The sequence below is a fragment of the Bicyclus anynana genome, chromosome 8 (genome assembly GCF_947172395.1).
Source record: "Bicyclus anynana chromosome 8, ilBicAnyn1.1, whole genome shotgun sequence".
NCBI lineage: Eukaryota > Metazoa > Arthropoda > Insecta > Lepidoptera > Nymphalidae > Bicyclus > Bicyclus anynana.
In genome coordinates, this window is record NC_069090.1 from 2,684,755 (window position 1) to 2,696,895 (window position 12,141).

Consider the following 12,141-nt stretch of genomic DNA (forward strand, 5'->3'; position numbering starts at 1 on the left):
AATTTTATATATGATATTTTTTAATTTTAATTATAAAGAATACAATAAGAAACTTGTCTGGGTATACCGGGTTCAGCTTTTTCCTGCTGCGGCTCGCGGTTTTGATTCTACCTCCCTGATATGACACGAAGCCATGAAATTTGATTTTAAATTTCGTTTTAGTGACTTTGGGTTATAGTAGGTAACGAAGGCCCAGACAATCAATCGTCCAAGCATAAAGCGTATATTTTCATTAGAATAAGTTTATTAGTTGCCAGATACTACGTTAGGACAAACTTTTAGCATTTATAAAACGGTGGTCTAGACACTGCAGGCTCTTTGCATTATGTTAATCTACAAAAATCCAGTTAATTACGAAACAAATTACAGTCTATTGCAGTTTTATAGGAAGCGTTCATCTAACTGAAGTCGTTAGTTACGTTTTTTGTAAAACCAAAATGTCGTAATAAAGTTCTCAATGAATTTATATTGACCGTAACCGCCTTGACTGAAACAATTACACCTGGGAAGGTTACACGAAAACGGATTTAGTAATTTCAGCTTAAACGTAATCTTGGAATTTAAAATAACTACCACATTGCCTGTTGTATAACAAATAACAATGTATAGAAATCAATTCATAACGACCTTCTGATGAAAATATGTTGGTATGACGTATTTATTTAACTAGCTGACGCCGCGCGGGTTTACCCGCGTGGTTCCCGTTCTCGTAGGGGATATGGGAATATGGGGATAATATATAGCCTATAGCCTTCCTCCATAAATGGGCTATCTAACACTTTTTCAAATCGGACCAGTAGTTCCTGAGATAAGCGCGTTCAATCAAACAAACAAAAAAAAATTCTTCAGCTTTATAATATTAGTATAGATTTGAATTCCTTCTATAATAATAGTTGAGGAAACAAGCAAAATTTTTAGAAGATTTGGATTTGGATTTTTAGAAGATCATCATCATCATCAACCATCGCCCATATTAGCTTCAAATGAAAACAACAGTTGAGTTTCTTGCCGGTTCTTCTCAGCAGAACCTGCCTTCCGAACCGGTGGTAGAATCTTTACAAATAGTCAACTGACTTTCCAAAAGTGCTTGTAAACAGAGCCTATTTGAAATAATTGAATTTTGAACTTAGAATGCAGGTCATAAATCTGATGTTAAGTACACTTGCAACTTCAGAGAAATTTTGTAATGCGATTAAATAATACCATAGTAAAGTATACATTTTTTTTTTAATTTTACAAGTTAGCCCTTGACTACAATCTCACCTGATGGTAAGTGATGATGCAATCTAAGATGGAAGCAGGCTAACTTATTAAGAGTATGATAAAAATCCACACCCCTTTCGGTTTCTACACGACATCGTACCGGAGCGCTTATCGCTTGGCGCTACCTCTTTGCCGGTAGTATAGCCGGCCGAAGTCTCCGACCAGCCAGACCTGGACCAATTAAGAAAACCTCAATCGCCTAGCCGGGGATCGAACCCAGGACCTCTTCTCTGTGACACGGAGGCCGCCACTTACAGTTGAACAAAGTTAAAACGAAGTCTGCTAAAAACTATAGCAGAGAATTTATGTAGATAATATATAGATTGTACACGGGAGAAGGATATGTTTTCTTGTTTTGATCAGTTAGTTTGCGGTTAAAAAACTACTGAACGGTACTAAACGATACATATACATAAAAAACTTTACTACATGAAAATCATGCAGTTTTCACAAGGTGTCATAAGCTTTTAAAGCCTAAGACACTATATAAAAAATAAGGTGTTCAGTAACATATCTTTTAAACGTGCGTATACTACAAGGGAATTTTTGTTTTTAAAAATTACGTAACTGCGATTAACTGCAGACAGCCCATTCATATTCTCAGAATTTTTACAAAGTAACTCTTGCTTCCGTTTCTAACAATCCCACTTAGTGACACCTAATGCTTATTGTTGTTCAAGTTGTGTTTGACGAAGGTCACCATTGAAAATATATTCGGTGCCTAGACTTACATTTCTGATATCTTCTAAGGTTATCTAAAATATATTCAATCGTTTTAAATTCATTCGGCGAAAATAACAATACTAATTAAACTTTATTTCAACACATTAATTTATGTCACCTACACAATTCATCATCATCATCATCATCATCATCATCATCATCATCATATCAGCTAATGGACGTCCACTGCAGGATATAGGCCTTTTGTAGGGACTTCCAAATATCACGATACTGAGCCACCTGCATCCAGCGAATCCCTGCGACTCGCTTGATGTCGTCAGTCCACCTGGTGGTGGGTCGACCAACTTTGCGCATACTAGTGCGGGGTCGCCGATGGACTTTGAGACCCCAACGTCCATCGGCTCTTCGAACTATGTGCCCCGCCCATTGCCACTTCAGCTTCTCAACTCGTGGAGCTGTGTCGGTGACTTCGATCACGCAGAGATACTCCTAACCTCCTCCTTAGTTAAGATTATAAACTTTTCAAGTTTCTATAAAATTTCCAAACGTAGTCATAAAAAGGCGAGTCATAGTTAATTTTGGCAATACTGCATTTGCAAATAAAATTGTTGGAATACCCGCGCATGTTTGGCATTATGAAAATGATCTCACGGATCAAATAACAAAGGCTAATAACAATGACCATTGCCGTACCATGATCTCATTATAACATGACCCTCGCTACGTCGCTATTTCATTGTTCCACTGTGGGGTGGAACAAGGCATTGCACTTGCTCCTTTGTTTTTTAAATTAGTCATTAATGAAAAAAGTGTCGATCTGATAACTGGATACCCACGTATGGCATGATTCAAATTAACATTTTACGGTAGTCCTATTTGGATTACCATGACCGAAATGTAAAATGTATATTCAGTTTAATTAGATAGGTGATGATGTAATTATGATGTAGGAAAAGTAATATTCAAGAAATGTTCTAGTGAAGTGAACATTACAGAGTAATATGTATATTGGTAAGTCATTGTACTGTATTATAGATACTAATTACAATGAAGTACAATGTAGATAACTAAATCACGTGTAATTACGTGTGGAATGTCAGAGTAGACTGTCTTAATTTTAATTTATAGATTATAGATGCGCAGTACGATATTTGTACATCGCCAATAAATTTAATTAGATAATCTAGTGAACTTTGGACAGAAAATGAACCGGCTGAACCGATTTTCAAAATTCTTTCACCATTGGAAAGTTGAATTATCAGAGTAATGTAGGCTTATTATTTATTTTATACCTATATTCTTACAGGAAACGAGGATACTTATAAATAGTAAAAGTCATAAATTGGAACTCAATGCCAAAAATGCTTGGCAATTAATTTTTTTATAAACACAGTTATAAAATAATAAAGCTTTTTGCAAAATATTCGTATAATGTTATGGATCGTTCACCCCGTAAACAATGAAGCCGTTTTTTCACGTGATACAAACAGTCATTATGTTGGTAGTTTCCTATTGAAGAACAAGATGTAAAGATATTACACACAGAACGAACCTATTCTACATTTTAATGATTCTTTATTGCTGTGGTATTTCTGTAGCGATGCAACACATTAATTAGCAGAAAAAAATGAGTGTGTTGATTATTATTTTTAATTTTCTTGCTCATTAGTTTACAATTGTTCTTCATTTGAATTAAGACATTTTTGCTGTGTGCAACTTAAGATTAAATTCTGATTTTAAGACTCCTTTTAGGGATAAGAAGTTACAATAATAATCGATAGGTATATGTAATTATAATGGAAGTTTCTGTCTGTGATTTCAAGATATGACTTTCTGAAAAAGGTCTAGTACTTAATTGAAGGTCCCAGCCTAATCAGTTATGTAAACTTGGTAAAACAATGAATTTTCATTTCATTTCATTTTCAACTGTGTTTTCTCAAGTGCTTACAGTAATTTACACCTTTTATAAGATTTTGTCTTTCTGTATTTCTGTTTATCTGGGCTAATCTTTGGAATGGATGTATTGTTTTTAATGACACTTTCATTAAAAGATAGAGGAGGTTATTATGGTCAGTCTATACTATAGACTCTATAGTATTGTGAATAAACAGAGAGAGATAGAGATGCATTCGAAACTCGCACTTGCGAGTTATAAAAATATCGTTACAGAATAGCCTAGCAGCTGATATCGCAGTCAAGCTAGTTTGTAATTGAATTAAAAAATAAAAAAGATAGAAGATAAAAAGATATGATTATGACATTTTACCTTCAAATAAAAGACTTTATTTAAATAACGTTCATTGTTAGCAATGCGACTCAATGAAATTAAGACAATTAACCACTTTGAATGAAATTAAGACATTTAGCTTGATACACAGTAGCGTAAACATGAAATGAAATGAAATATACTTTATTGTACACCACAAAGAAACATACAATACATTAAATACAAAAAAACATGCACATTAGTAGACCTTATCGCTAACAAGCGATCTCTTCCAGGCAACCTAAAGAAGAAACTAATACTAAAATTATAAAGATATAGTTTAGGGTGTACAGAAGTAATATATAAAAGGAAATAAAATTCACGCAAAACATAAGAATAGTTAAATATGTACGAAATACTAAGAAATATCTACATAATATATAATATACAATACGATACATATGCCATAAATATAATATATTTTACCAGTTACGAGTATAAAAACATAATATACCTACACGTATTTATCTACACACGTATATCAAAAAGGTCTTCATTAATCCAGGACAATAATGTTGTACATCTTTAAGCAACACAACTGCGCAATCAGCCAGTTTTGGCACCGCTGACCCTGAAGTCCTGCAAGTTATTAATTAACAAGCGAAAATGGCCAAGGGACGGCACGGTTGATGTAACGCATCACAATCGATGCAACGCATGACCGTGTCCACAAACCTGTTCGCGGATGTAAAGGTTATTGGATCGATTCTTATAACTGGATATTGTGTAACTAGGTGCATACAAGTATAAACAATGTTTTCAAAAATGTCACTTCAAGTCTATATATCATCATCATAATTAACATAATATATCACTTTCATTCTTAGAACGAATCTCCTCTTAGAATGAGAGGGTTTAGGCTAATGAGGATTAGCAGACTTCACACACTGAAAAAATTCTTAGGTATGCAGTTTCCTCACGATGTTTTTCCTTCACCGTTTTAAGCGCGTGCTATTTAATTACTTAAATCCTAGCTGAAAAGTTCTAGATGCGAGTTCCGAATCGGATTCGAACCTACGTCCTCTGAATGGCAGAGGTCATATTCACTGGTCTGCAAGTTTTTACACTGGTTTCAAATAAGATGAATATCTGATTCCATTCCATGGATTCACTGTGCGGGTGCCGGGTCCATCGTATCGGGAGAGAAAAACTCCGAGCAGAGTCCTGAACTTGTGACCAACGTGTGTAGGGTTAAGAAATTCCTTAAAACTAGGTTACTAAAATTGTAAATTTTAAGGGCTTAGAGTCATAAAGTTTGATTTTGTAACCATCATTACTTTATTATTTCCGTCCATATAAAATTTCACGGCCTCCGTGGCGCAGTGGTATGCGCGGTGGATTTACAAAACGGAGGTCTTGGGTTCGATCCCCGGCTGGGCAGATTGAGATTTTCTTAATTTGTCCAGGTCTGGCTGGTGGGAGGCTTCGGCCGTGGCTCGTTACCACCCTACCGGCAAAGACGTACCGCCAAGCGATTTAGCGTTCCGGTACGATGCCGTGTAGAAACCGAAAGGGGTGTGGATTTTCATCCTCCTTCTAACAAGTTAGCCCGCTTCCATCTTAGACTGCATCATCACTTACCATCAGGTGAGATTGTAGTCAAGGGCTAACTTGTAAAGAATATAAAAAAAAAAAAGTTTTGTCCAGTACTGACCACTTTGGGCATGCGGCTGGGTCAGCGCAGTGCTAGATTACTCGCGCCGATGTCGCTGCTGCCCGACACCGGCCTGAGGCATTTCATAATCTAGTTTGTGGGAATGGTTATAACGCCATTCGTCGGTCGCCAGAGCCTCGTCGGTTTATCTGCAGGGTGCACCACCAGTAGGTGAGGTTGGCAGTTGGGGAGACTGTCTGGTATTAGCCTCCCCCTTAGGTTGACTGAAGACATCGAGCGAGTCGCAGGAATTTGCTGGATGGTGGCTCCGTATCGTGATATTTGGGAGTCCCAACAAAAGACTTATGTTCTGCAGTGGACGTAAATCGGATGATATTATGATGATGATTATTTTATAGACGTCAATGACAATGATCTACAGCTAATCGTGCTCTCTAAGGCACGGGAGTGTAGTACCATCGACTTCCTAACTCCGGATTGAATTTCACTAAAAATTTCCTAGAAGAAAGAAAAGCTCAGTCTTTTGAAGACTGACCTCCGTGGCGCAGTGGTATGTGCGTTGGATCTACAAGACGTCCTAGATTCTAACAAGTTAACCCGCTTCCATCTTAGATTGCATCCTCGCAAGATTTATGTATCTTAATTTATGTAGCTTTAAATAAATAAATAAAAATTAAGATAAATTAAAGCAATACAAAAAGTATATTTATCAAACGTACTTTAAAGCTTAAGGCCGTAAGGCTTATAGTAATACTTGAGTGCAGAACATTACTTATTATTTACTTGCCTGATTATATGAAATTGATAACTATTATTCAAATATCCTAAATTTACTGTTATTGTCAGAGAAAAATACAATTTTGTAAACGTATTCAGAAGAACATTCAGGAGTAAGTACGCAAAAAAAATATAATAAAAATAGTTTATTTCGTTAACTTTAATCAGTATCAAATAATTAAAGACTAGAGTCTTCTTCTAGGAGTTGTACACTCCTGTGACAGAAGGCTCCTAAGTATCTATTTTATTTATTCATAATAACTAAACAACTTCTTGTTTATATAACACATTGCATTTGTTACATATTTAAGCCTACATACATTACTATCATAAGTTTTATGTCTGGGTTTGTATTTTATACTTACTTTTGGATCGTAATATTATTATAGTACAAAATAACGATTTATTTTCCAATTGCAATTTATTTTATAAATATGTAAGGGGATCTGTAAGGTTTATCAAATTCTATTACAAGTTCATATTATGCATTTCATGATATCGTTGAAATTGTCGATTGTCGTTAAAAGGCTCTATGCGACGTTTCAAATCATATCGTTAGCATGGTTATCTGAAACATTAATTAAAGTACGTTAACTTTAAAAGTTAATTTTAAAAGTTAACGTTAAAAGGGGCTAAATTTTGATTACGATTGCGAGAAGTAATCCTTTAATTTAGCCCCTTTTAAAGTTTTAAAGTTATGTTTTAAAATTAAATTTTAAAGTTACCTCTTAAAAATAATTTTGAAAGTTAACCTTTAAAATTATCTTTTAACGTACTTCAATTATTATTTCAGTTAACCAAGCAAACGATATTATTTGAAACGTCGTATAGAGACTTTTAATGACAATCTAACTTCGAAGATGTCATGAACTTAGGAATACAATTTGATAAACCTGAGATCCCCTTACAGATTTATACATTAAATAGTCGATTTCCTGGTCCTATTTCCTATTAGGAAGGGCGGCCAGGTCCTGTGTTGCGTAAGCCATTTAAAAAGCCTGATGAAATATGTGAAATACAAAAAAATACACCTACCTATCTATTTTTTGACATTAAAAAGTGCTAAGATGCATTTTTCCTTTTAAATCACTAAATCAAATAATCAATTAGGACAGATCCACTATAGCTAGGACTGATGCAAGCCCTAGGCGTAACTGTAGGCATAACTTATAGGCCTTGCAACTTGACCAGGAAACATGAGACAAGGTTACATACAGTCGACTTTGAAATGCATATTATCTGTATGCATTGTTGTTTTGCGGTGAGTTGAGTTAAGACTTGTATTCGTTTCAAGTTTACTTCAGACCGCGTTTATATGAATGCCACTGTATGCGGAAACTGGCTCAATGGCGCAGTGGATTGGATGGATTGCGAAAGTCCTGAATTCAGACGATGCAAAAATTATTGGAGTTATCTTTTCTTAAACTTCTATTAGTGCCTATGTTTGGAAGTCGATGATGGAAGTAAAGCTCTCCCGTGTTGGTCCCGAACCTAATAACTGTCTGGTTTTTTTTAAAGCCGTGGGTTTGACTTCCATAACTGAAAAATGATTGTATGATTAGCATAGGTTAACGGATAGTTAACCCATATTTTTAACCCAGATTAACCCATATTCGACTCACTGCTGAGCACGAGTCTCCTCTCAGAATGATCAGAATGAGACGGGTTTAGACTAATAGTCCGACGCTGGCCCAATGCGAGTTGACAGACTTCACACACGCAGAGAATTAAAATAATTCTCTGGTATGCAGGTTTCCTCACGACATGTTTCCTTCACCGTTTGAGACACGTGATATTTAATTTCTTAAAATGCACACAACTGAAAAGTTGGAGGTGCATACCCCGGACCGGATTCGAACCCACACCCTACAGAATCGGAGGCAGAGGTCTATCCACAGGGATAACACGGCTCTCGTGAAATCGACGTATTGGCGAAAGAGATAGTATGAAACCGAAACTCGTGTATCAAAAAACTCTTGTTTAGCAACCATTTACTAGCAAATGATAAATCATTAACCGACTTCCAAAAAGGAGGAGGTTCTACGTTCGGCTGTATGTATCCTTTTTTTAATGTATCGTCGTCATCAACCCATATTCGGCTCACTGCTGAGCTCGAGTCTCCTCTCAGAATGAGAGGGGTTAGGCCAATAGTCCACCACGCTGGCCCAATGCGGATTGGCGGACTTCACACACGCAGAGAATGAAGATAATTCTCTGGTATACAGGTTTCCTCACGATGTTTTCCTTCACCGATTGAGACACGTGATATTTAATTTCTTAAAATGCACACAACTGAAAAGTTGGAGGTGCATGCCCCGGACAGGATTCGAACCCACACCCTCCGGAATCGGAGGCAGAGGTCATATCCACTGGGCTATCACTGCTCTTTTTTTATGTATGTCCAGCGATAATTCCGTCATTTATGGACCGCTTTTGAAAATTCTTTTTTAATACTATGTTTTTGCTTTGCATTGCTGATGCTGCTTCAGATTTTCATGTCAAACCTATATTTACTATCGCTGGTTTGGTCACAGGGTTTGAAGTGCACACGTCGATACTAATTAAGCGTAACATGAGTCATGTTTCCTTCACAAATTCATAGAATTTTCATTCCCAACTTTATTGAATTAGCTAATTAGGACGCCATTGTTTCGGGTTGTAATTTGTAATGAGTGAGTTTTTTCACTTAATGGGAAGCCGATTTAAATCAGTTTAAGCCCTCATTCGCACGAGAGCTTTTTTAACGGACGTTAAAAAAGCGTTCAAATACAACAAATGCATTCCCCAGTATATTAAGTAAGTTCACACGACAGCTTTAAAACACAACGCTTTACGACAGTATTGCATTTTCAATATTGGGCGTTGGAAATAGACCTTTGTTTAGGAAAACATTTAAAATTCTCTTTCTTTCTTCATGTCTTCAACAAACGGACACACACACTTTCACATTTATAATATTAAAAAAAAGTATTGATTAACATCTTGACAGCAAATCAAGTATTATACTCGCAGGCATCGGAGCGGAGCTGGATAATACTCTAAGGAAGAGGATCTCTACAAGGACAGAATTTTAAATAGTTTTCTAAACATCTGGCGACCGTGACAGGACACGAACCTGCAATCTTCGGATCTCATTTGACTTCATACTATATTTGAACCCTTTTAAACATCCGTTAAAAAATCTCTCGTGTCAATGAGGGCTAACAATTCACAGAAATTATGTGGTTTTAAATAATAATTTAAAAACTTATGTAAAATTAATATTTATTAATTAGAGTACATTAATCAGTTATACTGCATTAGCGAATCACGAATTACCTATAATAGTTTTCGTGGCTCATAGGAGTGAATCTTAATATCTTTATTGTTACGCAATATTATACTTAATGTTGTATAACAAAAGGATCTTATTTTGTGTGGCAACTAAAGCTATCTAATGTAATAGGTAAATGTCGTCAATAAATAACACGATTTTAAAATGTAAGTACACTTTTTTAAACATATTCATTATTTGTCTAAGATTTTTGGCTTGTAAATGATGCAGCTTATTCGTATTTTGGATTGTTATTGATCGCGTCATGTAAAAAGTGAGCTTTTTGCTCAAAAATATATGTACGTATGTATTTTGGTATGTATGCATAAACTTTATGTTAGAATTGTGGAATTTACCATCTTTGTAATCAATACTAATATTATAAAGATGAAAAGTTTGTTTGTTTGTTTGATTGAACGCGCTAAATTCAGGAGCTACTGGTCCGATTAAAAAAATCTTTTAGTGTTAAATAGCCCATTTATCGAGGAAGGCTATAGGCTATATTTTATGCCCCGTATTCCTACGGGAACGGGAACCACGCAGGTGAAACCGCGCGGCGTCTACTAGTCATTATGATATCTGAGTTACGATTACGGGTAATTCAAGGGGCTGTTTGACTCAGCAGCTTTGGTTACATAACAAGGAAACAGTCTTAGACAAAGCGATTTTATTTCATTACCTCTGCAGGCAGCCCCTCTAAAAATGCATATATAAAGCCATGTCCCAAAATGCTCTTTTTGCGGGACCTTATTTATACTTGATGACTACTCATTTGTTAAAAGCTTTCACTATCTGACTTAGTATAATGCTAATAAATATTTCGGCAAAGAATAAAAATGTTTTTTTAGTTTTAATTGTATTTACCTCTACGATTATGTGTACGAGCCATAGATAAATTAAAATTTAAAAATTTAATTAATAGTCCTTGTAGAGATCTTCTCCCTTAGAGTATTATCCAACTCCGCTCCGATGCCTGCAGGTTTACGAGTATAATACTTGCTTCGCTGTCAAGATTATTAATCCATACTTTTTTTTAATATTATAAATGTGAAAGTGTGTGTGTCTGTTTGTTGAAGACATGAAGAAAGAGAATTTTAAATATTTTTCCTAAACAAAGGTCTATTTCCAACGCCCAATATTGAAAATGCAATACTGTCGTAAAGCGTTGTGTTTTTAAAGCTGTCGTGTGAACTTACATAATATACGTGGTAATGCATTGGTAGTACTTGAACGCTTTTTTAAAAACGTCAGTTAAAAAAGCTCTCGTGCGAATGAGGGCGTAAGCTGATTTATATCGGCTTCCCATTAAGTGAAAAACTCACTCATTACAAATTACAACCCGAAACAATGCAGGAGTCCTAATATTTATTATATATATATATATTTTTTTATATTATAAATGTGAAAGTGTGTGTGTCTGTTTGTTTGTCCGTCTTTCACGGCAAAACGGATCGACGAATTGACGTGATTTTTCAGGTAGGAGAGGGTACGGGTAGAGTAGTGCCTCTAGCACTACGGGTGTATAATGTAGCTTGATGGAACCACTAGAGCGTATAAATTCTGTTATAAATATAATTCATTGGTCCATACAAAAACAGATGGCCAATTTTCCAGTCCCGTGTTTTGTCCAAAAAACAACGACCGAACGTGCCGGTTGAATGAATGTGAGCTGTGACGTCACAAAGCAGACACATTCGTTCACGGTACAGATCACATGGCGAGAGCCTGCGTTGTATTAGTTTAGTAATGGCTCATTATTTTCGATTTTGCTCTATATTTTTCGATGGTCTCCGTGACGCAGAGGTATGCGCAGAGGATTTACAAGACGAAGGTCCTGGGTTCGATTCCCGACTGGGCCGATTGAGGCTTTCTTAATTGTTCCAGGTCGGCTGGTGGGATGCTTCAGCCGTGGCTAGTTACTACCTCTCTTCAGTTATCAGTTTACATTTCTGGTGCTGTTGGTACTTGTAGTGCTGTGGTTCTCAACAGAGAGGTCCTGGGTTCGATTCCCAGTTTAAGATTTTATAATTTCTAAATTGGTTCAGGTCTGGTCTAGTGGTAGACATGGTAAGCCGTTGCCAGTTGCCACCCTACCGGCAAATACCTGAAAATGTCGCGTAGAAACCGTTGGATGTTCGGGTAAATTATACCTGTGCCTCTTCCAAGTAAGCCAGCTTCCATCTTAGACCACATCATCACATCAAGCAGTCAAGGGCTAACTTG